The following is a 20,021-nucleotide window of genomic DNA, read 5'->3' as shown; positions in this document are numbered from 1 at the left end:
AGAAGAAGGAGCAGGAGATAAAGCAGCCCTCCAGGTGGTTGTCAGACACGGCAGCTCGCTTGATGGCCTCCGCCATATCCATACACAGGGCATCGTGGCTTCTCCTGTCCGGACTGTCTGCAGAGTCCCAGTCCTTCATGCAGGACCTTCCCTTTGACAGGAAAGCGTTGTTCAGGGACCAAACTATGTCTGCCTGCATGGGATGAAAGACTCCCATGCCACCCTGCAAACCTTGGGCCTGTATGTCCCTCCGGCGAAGGACAAGCCCAGGCTGCAGGCTTCGGCTCCCACTGCTAAGAGCAGATACGAGCCCCTGCCCAAGAGACCGCAGGAACAGAGCTGTGGGTCCAAACGTCAGTCCCGCTCAGCCCCATGACCAGGCCACTCGAAGGGCAAAAGGCAGGGAAAGAGGTGGTTGTGACTCTTTGCGGGGGCCACCAGGCCTGTTGCCAGGGAAGCTCCCCAGTTAATAAAGTTTGTGTTCTGCAACCGTTTAGCTGCCTTCCATGTGGAGTGGTCCCCTATAATGTCAGACCAATGGGTCCTCAACACTATCTCTAAGGGCTACAAGTTGCAGTTCATCTCACACTCCCACGCCCTGGCTGAGCCCCGGGGACCTGGAGCATGCCCACCTTCTAGACCAGGAGGTGGCACGCCTCCTCCGCCTGGAGGTGGTGGAAAGAGTACCGGTAGAATTCCAGGGCAAGGGCTTGTACTGCCGGTGTTTCCTAATCTCAAAGGTGAGCTCAGACCCATTCTAGACCTACAGGATCTCAAGAGTGTTATGGTCCACTACAGCTTCTGAATGGTATCCCTGGCCTCTGTTGTTCCCTCCCTGGACCTAGGAGATTGGTTCACGGCCCTGGACCTCCAGGATGTGTATTTCCATATCCATATATTTGAGGGACACAGGCGCTTCCTCTGATTCCTGGTGGGGGGACAATTACCAGTTCACGGCCCTCCCATTTGGCCTTTCCACAGCTCCCAGGGTTTTCACCAAATACATGGCGGTGATAGCAGCCTACCTCCGGAGGAGAGGGGTGCAGTTCTTCCCATATCTGTACGATTGGCTCTCAAGGGTGCCTCCCAGTCCCAAGTGCAGGCCTAGGTGGGACTTCTGTCTGTGCGTGCAGATCTTGGCCTAGTGGTGAACAAGACCAAGTCTACTTAATGCTCGTTCAATGCATAGAATTCACAGGGGCACTACTGGGCTCATTAGATGCCACAGCCTCTCTTCCCCGAGATAGTTTCAAGACCCTCAAAGGTCTCATTGCCTCGGTCAGGCCCTTCCCTGTTACGAGGGTGAGGGCATGCCTTCAGATCCTTGGGCACATGGCAGGGGGCACATATGTGGTTTGCCATGCCAGGCTCAGAATAAGGCCCCTCCAGCTCTGGCTGGCCTCCCAGTATTCCCAGGCCTGGGATGGGCTGGACAAGGTTGTCACGATACCATCCCGGGTAGTTGCTGCCCTTCAGTGGTGGTCCCACCTGCGCAATCTCCCCTGTCACTAGACGTGGTGTCAGATACCTTAGACCTGGGCTGGGGAGCCCATATGGGGAACATTCAAACGCAAGGGAGATGGTTGGCCTCAGAATTATCCCTACACATAAACATCAGTAAGCTCAGGGCAATACGGTTAGCATGCGTAGCTTTCAGCGGGCACCTTTGCGGGAAGGTGGTCAGAGTCCTCATGGACAATACGGCTGCAATATATTGCATCAGCAAACAGGGAGGAATGCACTCCTCAGCCCTGTGCCTGGAAGCCTTGAGCCTGTGGGAGTTCTGTGTAGCCCATGATATCTCCCTGCGAACCTTCCACCTACCCGGCGTCCACAATGTGTGAGCCGATCATCTCAGCCGGGTTTTTTCCCACCAGTACGAGTGGTCACTCCACTGGGAGGTCGTCCTCCAGCTCTTCCAGGAGTGGGGAGCTCCCTAGGTCAACCTCTTTGCAACCAACCAGAACCGACGCTGCCCCTAGTTCTGCGCCAGGGGAGGGGCAGGAAGGGGGGTGATCTTGCATGCTTTCTTCCTTCAGTGGTCTGGCCAATTTTTCTGTGCCTTCCCACAGTAGGCAAAGTACTGCAAAAAGTAAAAGCAGACAGGACATGGGTCATCCTCATAGCCCCGGACTGGGCCCATCAGTACTGGTATGGGACCCTCCTGCAACTCCTAGTGGCTCCCCCGTGGAGGCTGCTGCTTTGCGTGGATCTCCTTTCCCAGGAAGAGGGATGCCTCCTCCACCCCAGCCTGGCCGTGTGTCACCTGACAGCGTGCTTGCTCTGTGATTAGATGAGGAGGAGGGGAGGTGTTCAGAAAATGTCAAATGAGTTCTGCTGGGAAGCAGAAAGCTGTCCACACGACGGACGTACCTAGCCAAATGGTCCAGGTTCTCTACGTGGGCAAGGTAGTGGGGAACCTCCCCATCATCTGCATTGCTGCAACTCGTTCTTGATTACCTCCTGTCCCTTAGGACCCAAGGGCTAGCGCCTGCCTCTGTCAGAGTGCATTTGGTGGCCATATCAGCCTTCCATCCCCCCACCCCCAGTACAGAGCCACTCGGTCTTTTCCTGCCATATGACCTCCCGCTTTTTAAAGTGCCTGGATCATTCATTTCTGTGTGCCAGGCCCCCTCACGGGCCCTCCTTTTGAACCCCTGACCATGTGTTCCTGGTCCAAGCTGTCATGAAAGGTAGCATTCCTTGTTGCTATCACATCAGCTCATCATGTCTTGGAGCTTAGGGCCTTGACCTTGGAACCCCCATATACGGTCTTCTACGAGGATATGGTCCAGCTTTGCCCACACCCTGCTTTTCTCCCGAAGGTGGTCTCTGCCTTCCATATGGATCAGGACATCTTCCTACCCTTACCCTGTCCTAAGCCCCATTCCTCCAATGAGGAACGCTGCCTACACGCTAGATGTGCACAGGGTGCTTGCCATTTACTTGGACCGTACCAAGCTGTTCCGGAAATCCTCGCAGCTGTTCGTTGCATTGGCTGAACATATGAGGGGGCAACCGATTTCAACCTAGGGTCTTTCCCACTGGATCACCTCATGCATACGCACGTGTTATGACCTGGCAGGGGTTCCCCTGCTGCCTATCGTTAAGGTGCATTCTATGAGAGCTCAGGCATTGTCGGCCACTTGTGCAGCTCACATCCCTATCGAGGACATATGTAGAGCTGCCACGTGGTCCTCTGTCCACACCTTTTCTTTGCATTATGCAACTGTCTCCCAAACATGGGATGACGCCGGGTTTGGTAGGGTGGTATTCCGTCCCAGAAACCCTTAAACTCCTACTCACCTCCATCAGATATAGCTTGGAGTCACCTACTGTGGAATACACATGAGCAATCACTTGAAGAAGAAAGGACAGTTACCTGTTCCATAACTGGTGTTCTTTGAGATGTGTTGCTCAGGTATATTCCACATCCTGCCCTCCTTCCCCTCTGTTGGAGTTGTCTGGCAAGAAGGAACCGAGGGTCGGGGGAGTGCACAGCTCCCCTTAGAGGCACCACTCCAGGGGTACTGCTAAAGGAAAAACTCGGCACCGGTGCACGTGGTGGGCACGCATACCTACCATGGAATACACCTGAGCAACACATCTCGAAGAATACCAGTTATGGAACAGGTAACTGTCCTTTTCCTGGGGAAGAGTAACTGCTCAATGAACAAGTAAAACTAGCTTTTTCTTTCTTTCTATGGTGAATAGATATTGTGCATGGACTAGTAAACTCATGACTTTGTAACAATGCTGTAATGGGAAATGCCTTAAATAGTAGAGGATGTTCTGCCATGCTAATTCCCCATTATACTGCACTGGCCTCCAGTGCTGAGGAGAAACTAATCCTGCTTGATTAGACTGCAGTCCTCTTTGAGGACTGTCTGTTTCAACCTTAACATTTTCCTTCAGTTCCAATTAAAGCCTGCTGTATTCTATAGCACATTCCTGTTCTAAAATTCCACTTACAAAATCCCACTCTCCTGTGTGAAGAAATCCTTCTATAGGTGAAAAGAATGTAAATTAATAGATTCAGGCAGTCATTACTGCAGACAATACAATAGCTGTGAGGTATGAACTGCCCCATACATCTTAATAGGATGTTGACACTTTTACCTAGACACTGCACTGTGTCAACATTTAAATTATTTTATCAGAAACATCCAGTGCTTTGTGCTTGTTCCACAATGCTGAGCAGCCCCTGCCACGCAGGAACTCTAACTACCATATGCAGCTTGTTTTGAATGTACAGTCAATCTGCTATTCCTTGTTTTATGTAGTTTACCGTGTGAGAGATCTATTGCAGAACTGAGTCTGTTGTAACAGAAGGCTTGCTAAAGAATTCTGCTCCTGCTTCTCAGAGTACAGAGAGCCCTGTTAAGTCTATCTGTAATACTACAGTTACAATGTTTACAGTTTCACTGTGCAATGTTTAGTCAGGGCTGGGAGAAATTATACTGCACATTGCTGAGATGTTAATTCTCTACTTCTAGAGTTGAGACTAATGCATCTGCACAGGGAAAGCTTTGAAAGGAGCTATAACTTTTCTTAACATGCTATTTGCATGTTTAATGCTGCCTATGAAGGTTAAATAACTGAAAGGGAGAATGACAGTGACAACTAAGCTTAATTGAATGTTTATCTCCAGCCCTCTCGCATAAAAGGAGCAACAGACTATTGGCATTTTTCAGAGGTGTTAAGCACCCCTAGGTCTGTTTGAAGTAACCTCTGAAAGTCAGGCCATACAGGTGTGTGTTTAGTGTAAAGGGCAAACAGGTGGACTACACCTTACTGCTACAGCTTGGTAGTTTTATCCCTAAACACAAAAGATGAGAAGAAAATGGAGCAAGGACAGTGTAGTAAAAGATGACTGATAAAGCAAACAATCAGACTAATGATGCTGGTACAACATTTTTCATAAACTAGCTGTTTTGGAGTTTCTAAGCAAAATTGTATCTCCTGTTAGCTTTGTATGAGGAAAATAAAAATACAGAGGCATGACTAATGCTAGCTGAGGCCATAATTGCACATTCATCTGTTTTTATGGAGTGGCAAATGGTCATTCTATTTCAGTGGTTCCCATACTTTTTGCCAACCTTTGACATCCGAAGAAGTTTCCTGGACTCTTCATTTTTTATACACAAGTTTCATGTTATTCTATTAGGTTAGTTTATTTTTAAAACATTTTATAATTAAGACTCCCAAAGGAACAAAAAAACAAAAACAAACCTGTAATAATTGCAGAGTCTTTATCACATTACCCTTTTTTCATTTTTAACTACAATTTTATGGTGTAGTCTTGAATGGGCGAGTACTGGTAATATCACAGTGCCCCTCCCACCAGCATAATTTCTCATGTGAAAGAGGTAACACTCTGCGAAGGATGTGCTAAAAGTGCCTGAATGCCATTCTGGTTCCCTGCAGTACTCTTTAAGGGACAGACCCCCTGCATAACACATGGTGGGACCCCACTTTGGGAACCACTATTCTATTTTGTATATCACATGCATAAGCTACATTAAAAGAACATAGACTGCAAAAGTCAAGCTCTCAAAAGTTAGGAACTACCACTTTTAAGAGGGCCTATGCAAGGAGAGGTTGTTACTTGTACAGTAATAATTCTTTGACATGTTTGGTCCATAGGGGTTCTTCACATGAGGGATGTGCACAATCCTGTGCACTCAAATGTGTTAAGGGGGTTTGTGCCTGTGCTGTACATCTCCCTTTGCTTGACTACAAGGGCATATAGGGAGGAGAGGACCTGCACCATTCCAGTTCCTTCTCAGCTGTAGAGCATGGTAGACTATGAAGCAGAGAGGAAAGAAGTAGGATAGTGGAGCACCTCATAGGGACAAAATATATCCAAAAACTCCAGTTATGGTACAAAGTAAGTAATCTTTTTTGGTTATTGTCCCTTGGGGTGCTCCATGTGATAAGACTCCTGAGCAGTACCTTAAGGAGGAGAGTACCAAGGAGAGGGATCTAGGACACAGTGTAGAACAGCTTCACCAAAGGCCACGTCCACTCTGGAAGCACAGAGTAAGGTATAATGCTGTGAAAACTTGTGAACTGAGAGCCAGGTGGCAGCCTTGAAAATGTCGTTAATGGGTACCTTCCTAAGGAGGGCAATGGAAATGGATTGAGCCCTAGTAGAGTTAGCAGTGAGACTCTAGGAGGTGGGGTGCACACCAGTGGACTCATAGGATGCCAAAATGCAACCTGAGGACCACTAAATCTGAGAGGAGACAGGTGACCTCTCAGCAAAGGAAACAAAAAGCCTCCAGGGGGAACTCTGAAGAGCTCAGTTCACATGAAGGTAGGAAGCCTAGGCTCATCTTCCATCCAGCCTGGTCTTTTCCCTGAGCAAGTATGGCTTAGGGAAAAGGCCAGCAATTGAATATCCTGATTGATGGGGGAACTCTGAAACTTTAGGGTAGAGGTGAAGGTGGACATTCAATATAATTGTCTGGCTACAACTGTATATAGAGGAGGAGAGGTCAGCTTGAGGGCTCCTAGTTCCACTAGCCTGGCTGAGGTGATTGCCACCAGAAATGAAGTCCTGAAGGACAGATAGAGCAGTGAGCCAGTCACCTTGGGCTCAAAAGGAGACCCTATTAGGTTATGTCTATGCAGACATTGAACACCCATGGCTAGCCCAGGTCAAGTGGCTCTGGGGTGGGGGAGGGGGTGCTGCAAAATTGCTGTGCAGCTGTTAGGGCTCAGGTGGGAGCCCAAGCTCTGGGGCACTGCAAGTGGGGGAAGGTCTTGGAGCCCAGGTTCTAGCCTGAGACCAAACATCTGCATAGCAATTTTTAGGCCTATAGCCTAAGCCCCATGAGCCTGAGTCAAGCGATCTGGGCCAGCCACAGCCTGGGTCTTTTATTCTAGTGTAGATGTACCCTTAATATGTAAGGCACTGAACTGAGGTCCCAGGGTGAGGTAGGCTACCACACTGAAGGCAACAGGTTAAAGAGTCCCTTGAAGAATTTTGCTGTTGTATGATATGTGAAGACTGAGAAACCATCAATTGACAAATAGCGTGCAGTGATGGCAGCTAAATGAATCAAGGTCAGGGACAACCCTAGTAATTTCAGGTCTAGGAGGTAGCTGAGGATGGATATCACAGGAACACAAGTAGGAGATATGGAGTGTTGGGTGCACTTTCCAGAAATGCTTCCACTTCTGCAGGTAAGTCTTTTGTGTGGTAAATTTTCTATCTAATAGCACTGACCTGGACTTCGGAAGAACATCCCTGCTTTAGGCCTGAGAACTATCAGGGAGCCAGGCCTTGTGGTGCAGGGATGATAGGTTGGGGTGGGTTATGGAGTTCAACTCCTTGGGTTGGTGGGGCTGTCACTAAAGGGAAGCAAAGAGGCAGACGTGTTGCCAGATCAGTCAGGATTGGGAGCCATACCTCAGCCACAATGGTCACTGCTTTCTCATTTCGGTTTGAGCCGGGCTTTGTGGATCAGTGGAATTAAGGGGAAAGCGCATAAGAGACCCAAAGGGCAAGGAGGCTGCTCTCAGGGAGTTGCAACCATGTTCCACCACCTTAAGAACTGATGACATTTAGTGTTGGAAAATATGGCAGCAGTCTACCTGCAGAAGACCCCAGGTAAGGCAGCTCTTACCTGTGGTCTTGATGGAAAAATCTGCTCAGCAAGTCTGCAATCAATGTTCTATAATGCCATCAGAGAGACTGCTGAGATAAGTATTCATGGAGCTATGCATTAATTCCATAACCTTGGCAGATTATATAGTACATGCTCGTTCAATTGTCCAACATCACTGTGGTTGGCCTTGAATGAGATGTTGGAAGTAAAGCCTAAGGTACTGCTCAAAGTTTGAGGACACTGATGTGTAGGAACCACTGTAGTGGAGCCTATCTGTATGATCTTTTAAATGAGTGCTCCAGCTGAGAAAGGAGGTGGAGGTGAGAAGGGGATTCCCATGCAGACTGACATCCTTGCACCTAGGTGTCTCAAACTGGGTACCCAAAACCACCTTTGAGAAGTTTTTGGTTTACTGACTTGCCTAGCATCACAGGAATGGGACAGAATCCAATTCTCCAGAAGAGCATTCAACTGCCTTAACTATAAGGCCATCCCTTCTCTTTCTGCCATCCACTGCCTTTTTCAGTATATACTTTCCAACTTCTGCAACAAATGAGGCAGGGTCCTATTGGCAATAGCCTCCTTCACTACACAACTCTGATTCATTGCCAAAGGACGTCTATCCTGTGCACTGATGGGAGGCAGGGGTTCCTGTGGAACAGAATGTGATCATGTAATTAAAAGATACTCTCAATGCATGCACACTGGGGAATTAGCTGACATTGCACAGGAAACCTTAATTCTGGCATTTCCTAACTTGAGTATGACTCTGCAAGGTTAATGTAGTTTGTGTATGCAGGTTCCTAGGTTTTTAAAATCAAAATTCCATTATGTGGCATGATACCACCACCCACACAGGTTGTCAGCAGTGTTGAAACCTTTACGTCTACCACACCAACCTCTGCCAATTGAGCTACTACAGTAACTGATTAGCAATAGTAGGGTCTCATCCTTTCTGTGGACCAGTGCTAGATGGGGACTGGACACTCAGGCAGTGGATTTCCCAGATATTTGCTGACAGCTGAGAAAAGCAATCTTGGGTTCCATTCCTGACTCTGGAGGAGACTGTTCTCTAATGGTCACAGACTCCTTTCTATCCCTTGTGTCCCAGTTCCGTCTCTTCCCTGCTCCTAATCCCACTCCCATCTTCCTTACTTAGCCATTCCCAGTGTGCCCATCACCTCCATTGTCCCAGTCTCCTTGTCCAAACAGTCCCACTTCTCCCATGTATACATGCTAGTTCCTAACTGATCTCTTTCCCCACCTCCACTGATCTTCAGTTCCATTCTCCCTCACCACTCCAACCCCCAGTTTCAATTTCCCTCTCCCCCTTCAGTCCCAGTTTCTGTCCCCCTCTCCTCAGGCTACCTGTCCTAATCACACTGAGCTTTTGTTCCCTCTGCATTCAGATCAGGCAACTTCCTCCTATGGACTGCTCTGGGGATGGGGATGCGTGGTGTGAGTACAGAATTACCCAGTGCAGTCCAGAGCTACAATTGTATAGATAGTCCTGCTCAACACTGGGCTGGAGCATGCCCAATGTGGACTGAAGCATCAGGGGGTGTAGCTGCTAAAATCTACTGAAAATGAGCAAACTGATTTTTCAAAATGATTTAACTTGAACAAATTTGGGCAGATTTTCATAGGAATGGCAAAAGGCACATCCCTGACAAAGGCCATCTGCCAAATTGGGTACTAGAGATTTTAAAAGAAAAAAAGTCATCAGAAATGTTTTAAGTGTGTGCAAAACCAAGTACATTTCCCTAGCTGTGTTCTTGTAAATGGCTGAATCATTTTGGCTGAAGTTTTTCAAAATAATTCAGCCTGACGCACATTAAAGTTTTGGCAGAGTTGTTTATAACTCTGAAAACAAGGTCTTATAAATGAGAAGGGTCAGGTAACCTTATTAGGCAGAACTACCAGTTCCACCTGAAACAACATGGCTACCTTCTAGCTTGTCTTCTTTTCCTAACAAATGACACACAATGAGATTTCAGTGCATTCTCAGCCCGTGCTGCTTTATTGCTAAAAAAAATTGTATACAGGTGCAGAGTTTCCAAGTTCATTTTTAAACAGTTCCTCTTTACAGTGTCAAAAGAATAAAGTCTTTTCTTCAAATCCCCAAAGATGCATAGATATAAAAGCAAGCTGCCTTTTGGAAAACTTCAGCTATATACAGGGAGAAATTTTCAGTATTACCACATAAAACACACTATGCAATGGAGTAAATGGTTTCCAGTGTTACCACTAAATTCCTTCACTAATCTTTCTTGTGCATGGTCTATTGAGTACAATAAAAATGTGATCATACCATCAGAAGTTCAGTATTCTCTAACCTAGTTTCCAAACTTAAGGACAAAAAATTATTTTTAAAGGCATCTACTCTATCCCCTTCCTATGTTGGAGCTGAAGACCACCTTCAACACTTCTCCTCTGCTCTTCCACCATGTGCCTCACAAAGATTATTTACAATGAAGTTTTATTTCCTTTTTGTTTAGAAGGGAAATAAGTGTGTATTTGTAAATACACTAACTGCTTACCCCTCAAGCAACATCTACACTACGAATATTACAGTGGCACAACTGCAGTGTACATTACAACAATGGAAGAGTTTTTTCTGTCACTGTAGTAACTCCACCAACTTTAATTCTTAACCTAGCTACTGTTACTCTTCTGTCTACCTAGCCATAGGGGGTTTATGTCAGCATAGCTGCAACATTCAGGGGTGTAGATTTTTTACACTCTGAGTGCTGTTACTATGTTGACCTAAATTTTAAGTGCAGACCAGGCCTTATTTAGAAAAAAAAATGGGAAAAAAAAAGTACTAATGCAGGATTTTAAACTGAAGAGTAGTCCTGAAGGATGTCCAGTAGGGTTTTAGTGGCATGGTTCACCACTTGGGTTAAACATGTTTTAACCATTCCTTTTTGCCTACAGAAGTTGGCCCAAAGGAAAAATTTCAACCATATTCAGACTGTATTTTATACTATCACCACAGAGTAAACCTTAATATTCCCTTTTTCATTTGGCAACTACTCTATATCTAAGGAAAGAACAACGAGAAAAAAATATATGGCCCCCACACCAAACCTGCAAGCATGGGTGTACTTGTATTACTCTGGCTAAGAACGTAGACAGGTGTTAACTTGACCCATAAACCCTTCCTCTTGCCCCATTCTGTTTGTTCAAAGAAACAGAAGGGAATTTCTGACAGAGGGATTTTCACATAAACTAGGTCCTCCTGCAAAGTTAGATGTAGCCGTAATAAGATAGAAGGAAGGAATCTTGCAGGCTAATTGTCTCAGTCTGAGAGCTTCTATGAGTTTACATGCTTCAGTCTAGGAAAAGCAGCATTAGTTCTTGTGCTCTGCTACAGATACCATAACATTTTTTTTTTTAAAACATTCTCAGCAGAAATTTTCCCCAAACACCTACAAAGTGGCTCGAGGAATATTCTTTGCAGAAAACATAGTAAAAGTTTGCAAACAAATAGATGGCACCTGATTTTCATTAGTGTTCTCATGTCAATCACTTTTTTCAATCAGTGAAATTAAGAACAAAACATTGTCACCTATGTTGCTAGAGGTCAGGACATCCACTGAGCAAATCTCATTTTATAACTTTTAAAAAAAACTTAGTCACAGAGCTCAACAAAATAAAAACACAAATTTGTCAAAAACTTCAGGTTCATTCTTACAGGGTGCCATGACTGCTGGTTCATACCAGTATGCTTCAATACAGTGGCCTATGTGGCTAAAGAGTTACCTGAAAATATATTAAAAAGCTATTCAACACCTGAAATATGTGGACTGTGCTTATTGATTTCAACCCCCTCCAAAAAATTTACCTCACTAGGCCAAGACCTCTTTCACCTATTGTCAAGCAAATCCTACATTCAGTTTACTTTGAGGCAGTTTTTGTTATCCAACTTGGATTTCACCTGCTGCCCTCCCCACACCCTGGGAAACTCTGCACCTTTCTGTTTGCTACAATTGCAGCAGCTGAGAAACCTCATCTCGCCACTAAATATGCTTAGTTCATGCCCTGTTTTTTACATGCTCAGGGCCACATGTGAACCAGGCAAGAGGTTAAAAAGGCGAGTTCTGATGATCCTCGTTCCTGATATGCAGTTTTGGTGCCATGCTTCTGTCCCTATCTGTATAATCTGCCCCTTTCTCTACAGAGGCAGTGCATTCTCTAAAAAACAACATTTGAGAATCAAAGCAGTAAGTTCAAGCTATTGGTATATTAGTTCCTATTGCTTCATTATGAATAAATGCATATCTGAATTTACTGGTAATAACTATGTAACACTAGACATTTTGAATCATGCATAATTAGAATACTAGCTCTATAAAACTTGATTTGTGGGCCTGTGCCATTCTTCCTCATTTTTTCCATGCAGTTCCTTGTGCCTAGAGCTTCACAAATGAACATTCTCTTAGTTGCCCTGCAAACACACATTCAGTTTGGAGAGAAAACAGAATTTACACAGGACATGTGCTACAGCAAGTTAGAACATCTGACAGTAAAGATAAAAAGTAAGCTTTAGAGAATTTGGGTATACTGTGACTGCTTTGTATGTAGGTTTACTGCCAGACATATCCTTTACTTATGCTGTGTATGTATACACATTATTCTAAAGTCAAACTTCAGGAAAAAGTGCAAAGCAGACTGAAGGAAAATGTGGGAGGGTGGGGGGTGTCCATAGGTAGCATTCTGCACTGCTATGTAAGTGGCCCTTGGTGCCTTAGCCTGGCCATACTGTGGAGGCAACATGCTGAACCTTTGGGAGGAAAGGCTGCACCTGAAATTGCCCGACATATAGCCACTCTGGCTCAAGTAAAAAGCTGTACGAATGGGCTTGGAAGGAAATCTCAGCTAGTCTCCATTCACAGCTGAAAGGAGGGTCACTGCAATGCAGGGGGAAAAGGGGTCTCTAGGAGCACTGACAAACTTCCGCAGAAAAGGTTCTGTTCTCTCATTATTACGGAGTACTTCCATAAAACCCTGAAAATAACCTTGACAGCAGAGCTGGTAGTGAAGCCCTATTTAAAATATCATTGTCCTGAAGCTTGCCACAGCTGTCTATTCCCAAAAATTTGCCACAAGGATTTCTTAGTGCTGAGAAGATCTTTAACAGCCAGCTGTATTGAGCAAGAGCTGCAATTCACAGCACAGGTACTGGCTAGAACTTCTCCAGCAGCACCAGTGAGCAAAACAGCAGACCACAGGTTTCTGCACAGTCCATACACTTCTGATCTAGACTTAGCGCTGCTTAGACCTAGTATTAGCATAGCACTACTTGACAACCATCACATTATCTGATCTTTTCCTTGCTTGCAAAACAAAGCAGAATCAAGGGCTTGGGAGGGAATCATACCACAGCTCAGTAGCCTTAGGGTCAGCTGGATCTCTGACAGTGCTGCTGTGAGCAGTCCTTGGAAATTTAGTCACCCCTGGAGAATAGTACACCAGAAAGTCTGCACTGGCAGCAACAAGCCAATAGCCTTAAAGTTTTCATTGTAACTGTGTAACACAGTCTTGCAAAAAACTCTACTCAGCTAGGAAAACTACATATTCTGGAAATATGAGCAAGACAGTGTTTTCATTAGTATGGTAAAAGACTGGCAATTAGACTTTCGTAATTGTATATGGCTGGTCTAATACCATGTAGTATGACTAAGACATGATCAAGTTAAGGTCTCCTCTTGGTATGTTTCCTGTTTTAATAATAATGTAATAGCTGGAATTTATTTCAAATCACCATCTTTCAGATCACAGGTTTTCATGTCCAAGACTACTATTGGATATGCCCTACTTGCTAACACTTAACTACTTATCCATACATCCATCTTGGTTACATTATATCAGGGGTGCCCACATTTTGGCTCAACACGGGGTCATGTTATCAACTTGCCAGGGGACAAATGGCCCCACGAGTTTATTAAATAATGAAGCAAAGTTCAGCCACTCTCTGACACTACAGATGGTAGCATGCAATATCCCATCCTGATCAAAGAGATTAAGCCACCACATGGATCAACACACACTTTGGTTTAATAATTCAACTCAGGACAGAACATGGCATGCTGAGCTGTATATTCTCTGCAGGCTACACTTCTGTACTGAAGACAAGGTCAGCTGTGGGCTGTATTTTAAAACTCCATGGGCTCTTTTCAATGCCCCTCTAATAGTTGCCAGGGACAAGTACCACAGCAGCAGATCAATTCTCCTCTGCCTTACCAGAGAATCTACTGCAATTGGCTTTGCAAAACTCAAAAGGTGAACAGAAAACAGTTTTAATCTTAAATGGAAGCATATGGCCAGTTTGTGCTTAAAATTTTAAAAGAGGAAGTAGGATAGTCTTTTGAAATAAATCCTGCAATTCTGTCCCTGCAGAACAAACATTTGGGTTGTCAACATTTTGCAATACTTTCTTTTTAGGACCTGTCACAGCTCTACTTAGTTTCTTTTTACAAAAACAAAAACTCCTCTCTCCAATAAAAGCTTGAATTATGCTTTCCAACTGTAGGAAACGGGTCTTCTTCATCTCAGCACTTTCCTCTCAGAGGTACTGCACATGCTACACTACAAAACAAACAATAGGGAAACCAGTCACTCAAACACAACTGCCCACTCTTCCCCTACATGCACTAATTCCGATGCATGGCCTATAGTTATCCAGGTTTTATACCAGGCTCATCACCATGGTATTTAAGAGCCATATTCCCTCAAAAGAGGGGAACAGTAAGAGGAATTCTTCTATCTTCTTAAAAAGAGACATTGTTCTCTTCATGCAACTCCCTGCAGCACACACCACAAACTTATTTGGTTATTACCACTTATTCTACTGTACAATCTTACTAATGCAAGTTAGTTACTATTACATGCAAAACAGTTATTGCTACTAAAATTCTAGTTTTATTAAATCTTTTTATGGCTTTGTTTGCATCAGGGATATTTCCCCCTACATACTGTGCTATTTTGCATTCCAGTTTCAGAGGTATTTTTTAATCAATTGATTCCCCCAAGCACTAAACTACTTGATTCAGTGGTATAGCTACTTTTGTTCAGAACTGAACTAGCTTTGAGCACAGTTCCCAGAGCTCTACTGTAAACAGCCCACCTGCCCAATATACATGGAGAGACGGAATATGCAGAGACTCTGTCTTTTATTACATAATTAACTCTGCAAGAATCACTGGTTTTGTATCTCAATACATTTTGCCCATTTAATTAAACTAGATCAACTCAGAAACCCAAGCTACTCATTTTATCCAGGTGGCCATTTACAGGCAGGTCTCAAGAAAAGATGCAGTATCCTCTTATAGATGACAGCAGTCTGTTATTTTTAAAACAGAGGTGAGTGAAAAACAATAGTGACAGCAATAAAAAAGCTATTCCAGGAAATCAGATAGATACGGTACTGATTGTTGCAAACCTGGGTTGGGAGTCATTTCCATCTCTTGCTTCAGTAGCCTAAACTGCCTGAGAAAGTGATAAAGTTAAGATTTTGTCACAGTTATTTTTAGTAAAAGTCAGGGACAGGTCACGCGCAATAAAAAAAATTCAGGGAAGCCCATGATCTGTCTCTGACTTTTACTAAAAATAATGGGGAAGGGGGAACTGACCAGGGGACAACTGAAGCCCAAGCCCTGCAGTTGGAGGAGGGGGGAGCTCCAGCACCCACTGTGGTTGACAGCTCCAAGGCTCCTGCAGCTGCTGCTGGCTCCAGTGGCAGTGACTGAGAGCTCTGGGGCCCTCACTGTCCATAGCAGCTGACAGCGACAGTCCCTTCTGCTCACGGTGGCTCAGAGATGCGGGACCCGCTGCCTGCAGTGCCTGACGGCAGTGCGGCCCCTGCACCTGCAGTGGCACAGAGCCCCCGCCAGCTGACAACTCTAGCCCCACCGCCCCGGACGCAGGGCTGAAACTGAAGGGAAAATGTCACAGAGGTCTCTGAAAGTCACAGAATTTATGACTTCCACAACAAAATCTTATCCTTAGTGATAAACCATTTGGATTTCACCTAGCTCAGCTTTCCATTCTCAGAAAGTAGAGGGAGAGGCATTGTGGAGAGAGAGAGAAAACTGCCATGCAGTTAAAAAAGAAATCAGATAGCTAGGAAAAGTACTGGAAGTGTCAATCTATAATTTAGGACTCTTAGTGTACAAAATAGACAAAACTTGTAGACAGCAATTTGAATTTAATAATTTAACTAGTCTTACTAATTAAGATTAACATTAGTATCATATTTTTTAAACAGTTATTTCTGTAAAATTACTCTGCTCAATAGTTAACAGAGCTCACTAATTATACCCATACGAGAAGGTGGCAGAGTTGCCTATAAAACACATACAGTGGCTCTTCAGCTTCTGTATGATGGATGGGATGGGTAGTAATGAAGCGGTCTACATGAAAATAAGAGTCTGCAACAACAGTTTAGGGTGTTTCATTAAGACTAAAAGGAAACAAATGCCATTGTCAATCTGGTGTGTGTCCTGGATCTGTCTTGCAGTTCACTTTATATGGACGAAGAGATGATTAGTCTGGATGCTCACAGTTTACTGTTTAGCCTGGATAGACTTTACCAAAAACAATACAAAAAAAAGTCAGCTATTATTCCACACAGCCCATCAATTTAATAAATTCTGGTTCCAAAGATAGCATTGTCACTACGACTGCCTAAGAAGGATACTGCATCTTTAGACCACGTTCATAACATCTGTTACTGTCTACTTTCTACTGTTAGTTACATTATTGTTTATTATCAATAATTTGCCACTCTGAAATTGTAAAAATACTACTAGGCTCATGCATTGATCCTAACATGGCACTACAGTTTGCTACGAAGCACTAATGCTTATGGAACTATACACATCTCAAAATGGAAGACATTGGTGATTTTGTTGTTTTCAAACAACTTGTAACATCATTTTGTCCACAAGTATTAAAATATATATATATGTATATATATCTATTGCACATGCCCCTTATTTATTTGTTTAACCTTTCATACGGGAAGATTTCCAACCAACATGGAGAAACAAAAGCAGAGCAAAGTCTAAAGGCTGAGGCAGTATTGCCTGGCACAGTAGTTTCATAAAGAAGCTGGCAGGAAGCATACTGGGGTGGGTTCTTTTGCGCATGCACAACTGCATCCTGTGACACCACAGAATATTAGCCCTATCTTAAAAAGTAATCAAGTGGTTACATGTTAGGGGGCAGGCAGGGAAAGTCAACATTTGTTTCCATTTTTTCATTATAAGGCAGAGCGCAGAGACAATTATTCCTATCAATGTGGCAAAGTGGGCTAAAGTGTGTCCACCTTCTTCAGAGTCCATTCTCTACCTTTTACAACATATGGGAAACAATATCAAATTTTCTATCAAGCTGTGCTAGAAACAGCTGCAAGTGGTTATGTCAGAAGGAGGGCAAATGGAGTCAGGAAGGTGAAAAGAATCACCAGGCTTAACACACATTTGCCATAACGGATGCCTTCTAATCACATCTAAACCTGTGACATTGACAGCAGAGATTTCCCTCACTAACAGCCTGATCCTGCCTCTACTGAAATCAATTCAAAATCTCACTGACTTTAGTAAGAGGCGGCCCTAAAAGGGAATGTATTTTTCTAGTTGTCTTTAACACTCAAAAATCGATTTGGCAAGAGACTGCACTGTATTTAAACGAAACCAGCCCAACTGCCTACCCAGGACGAATATAATCATTTCTCTAAGTGAACAATAAACGCAGCTGACTGTGCTGCATTGGTGCTTATTATATTCTGATGCCATTACATCTTGTGTTGTTTTCAGCATGAAATGTATAGCTCAACATTTCCTACCCAATGAGACTGATTTTTCTCTCCAAGAGAGCACAAAACAGGAAAAGATGTAATTAAACCTTACTGTCACAACACAAGTTCACTGTGGCTCTATACAACTTTATTCCCAGGAGGGAAGAGCAGGACCAAAGCCAGTGCATGAGTCTGTTCAACTCCAGAATTTGTTCTCCTTCAACTTCCACTACGATAGATTAGACAGATAAGAAAAAGTTTCTTTAGAGATTCTCTCTTCCCCATCCTTCTATAACTCCTTCCCTTCTCTACCAGTCATAAAATGTTGCTCTCGCTACTCATCACCAGAAGCTAAATAGAATTTCAGCTTTTTTTTAAAAAAAGCCATTTTTAGGCTGCCTGACTCTCTCCAGTGGTTTTCTAAAAGAAAACAAAAAAAGAATATAAACAGAGCCTATACCCCTTTTTCGGTCCAGATCTGAAATTGTATTTTTTTAAAATCAGCAAATCACATTTGCTAAATTCACATTAACACAAGCTTGGAATAAGGTGCACTATGAAGAGGTCCAGGTTCAAGCAGAAGAAAACAGATAAACCAATTATGGCCTTTCCACCAAGAAACCTCATTGACCATACAGGCAACCACTGCAGAGAGCAACTAAACAACACAAAGCTTCTATCTAAAATGGAAGGAAAACATCCCGTATAAAAGTCACAAGTGATGAAGACAAAGAATCTGGTGTAAACACGTGAGAACCATGATCTCCTCCTTAGTTTGGGATGGAGATACAGGAGGAGCCAGAAAAAGAGCACACTTCCTTCAGCATTTCTGCTCTCTCTGAACTTGTTTCTCCATCAGACCTCCCATCTACACCCTGGAAGAGTACTCTTCCCAGTTCTCCAGTAGCCAAAGGAGAGTTAAAAACCAACTCCATCAGCTGTATGAAGAAGTTATAAACTGCACTCAGGACCCTGCGGGGACGAGTTGGAGCATTACATTTGTAGCCTCTCCCATCCTACCAGAGGCCAGTTCCTTTATTAAAAAGAAGTTCTGTCCCATCTCTTGGATCACAGAGAGTTTTTTGTTCCTTTTGCTGCTGAAGCTGCTGGAGAAGACTGGAGGTACAATGTAACCCGAACACTATAGGATCAAATTTAGCACTAGGGGTTCTCAGATTCACCTTCTTAGGGAAGGGGCTTGCTACAAACAGAGACAGTGCAGAGCAACTTCTTTTCCTGGTGAAAGCTCTTCACATTCACTGGTTATGTGGATTTACACATGCAAATACGTTTGATCACAGAATGTGATGATTCATTCATCCATGATGGACAAGGTAATTATGTATTTGTTTCTGTGCATTAGCTGCTTCACGAGGTGACATTGAGATATTTATCTACAAAGTCAGTTCTTTGTTCTGGATTAGGACATCCTCGTTATGGGATTTTCCAGGATTGTGGATTTTTTTTTTTTTTTTTTTTAAGTTTGTTCCTCACATCAGGGTGGAAATGTATTCTTGTTGCAACCTTTCACACATGTTGAAATAGCTTGGCACAGCATCACATGCAGATGCATTATCCATTTACTTGGTTCTCCAATAGGACACAGTGTGAGAAGATGTTACCCTCCTAAGATATAGAAAGGAGATACCATTCAAGAAAACTGGTTTCTGCGTGAGCATGCTTGTAAAAATCTTCTCTAGGGTGCAAAACAGAGCTCAAAAACTCTGAAGACATCATTTCAGGAACATATTAAACATTGATTTCAGTTGCTTGCTTGTAAGGATTGGTAAAATGCTTGCAGTGTGCTCCTACGGGGGAAGCCAGCTGGTGCAGGCTCCATACATCAAATGCTGGTTTAAGAAGTTGAAACATAAAGAGAAGAATACTTCCTCATTACACACCATGGAGATAAGGAAAAGACTTTTCTTCACCAGTAGTGGAGCATCCACCATTTACTGTCTATGATCAGTTTTCTAAGCAAAAGTAACAGAATAACTTCTTCTGGGATGCCAGGAACAGACCTGAAAACACAAAAGGAAAAACAGAAGGAATAACAGAGAACAGAATGAAATTAACTCAATTAAATTGCTCAGAAGTTCACTTCTTCAAAATCTGATTTCAGTTTACACAGGATCAGGACGTTGCACAAACAGCAATGATAGCTAGACTTGAAGTTCTTAAGCGTTCTAACTAAACACTACAGATATACTGAACTAAAAACTTACTTGCTCACACAGAAGCAGTGTGTCCAGCAACAAATATCACACTGTTGGGAAAGTGGTAGGTAGCTATGTCATCTCTTAATTGTGACACAGAAATATACTGTAGCAAGGGAAGTGTGGTGCTGGGAAAAGAATACACACACTGCACCTTGATTGTGTATTTGGCCACAATTTCAAAACAAACAGGTACCATAAACCAGGAGCTAATTAACCACAATCTACAAGTCTATGAATACCACAAGTGAAGAAAGATGTTCATAGTGGTTGTAAGAACACACAAGTTAGGTACTTTTCCTGCTCCCACTTGCTCTTCTTCATTCACTCAAGAGCGAGAATCGCAGTGTGACTACACCTATGCTCCTGCACCACTAGAACTTCCTT

At 43.7% G+C, this 20,021-nt stretch overlaps 1 protein-coding gene across 4 annotated transcripts in view; it reads right to left on the bottom strand.

Annotated features, from left to right (window-relative positions):
* NUSAP1 (nucleolar and spindle associated protein 1) overlaps positions 1 to 20,021 on the bottom strand; it is a 91,709-nt gene that overhangs the window by 60,591 nt on the left and 11,097 nt on the right. For 2 of the 4 annotated variants that reach the window (XR_004000006.1, XR_004000005.1), the window contains exon 3: positions 9,613 to 19,439. The gene's annotated coding sequence lies outside the window, so the exon portion shown is untranslated. Of the gene's footprint in view, positions 1 to 1,025; positions 1,142 to 1,824; positions 2,084 to 4,248; positions 8,268 to 9,612; positions 19,440 to 20,021 lie in introns of those variants that run through there. The other 2 variants (XR_004000004.1, XR_004000003.1) reach the window with 2 other exon arrangements.

This window comes from Gopherus evgoodei, chromosome 4 (genome assembly GCF_007399415.2).
Source record: "Gopherus evgoodei ecotype Sinaloan lineage chromosome 4, rGopEvg1_v1.p, whole genome shotgun sequence".
In the NCBI taxonomy this organism is placed as follows: domain Eukaryota; kingdom Metazoa; phylum Chordata; order Testudines; family Testudinidae; genus Gopherus; species Gopherus evgoodei.
This window is presented reverse-complemented; position numbering and strand designations above follow the sequence as displayed.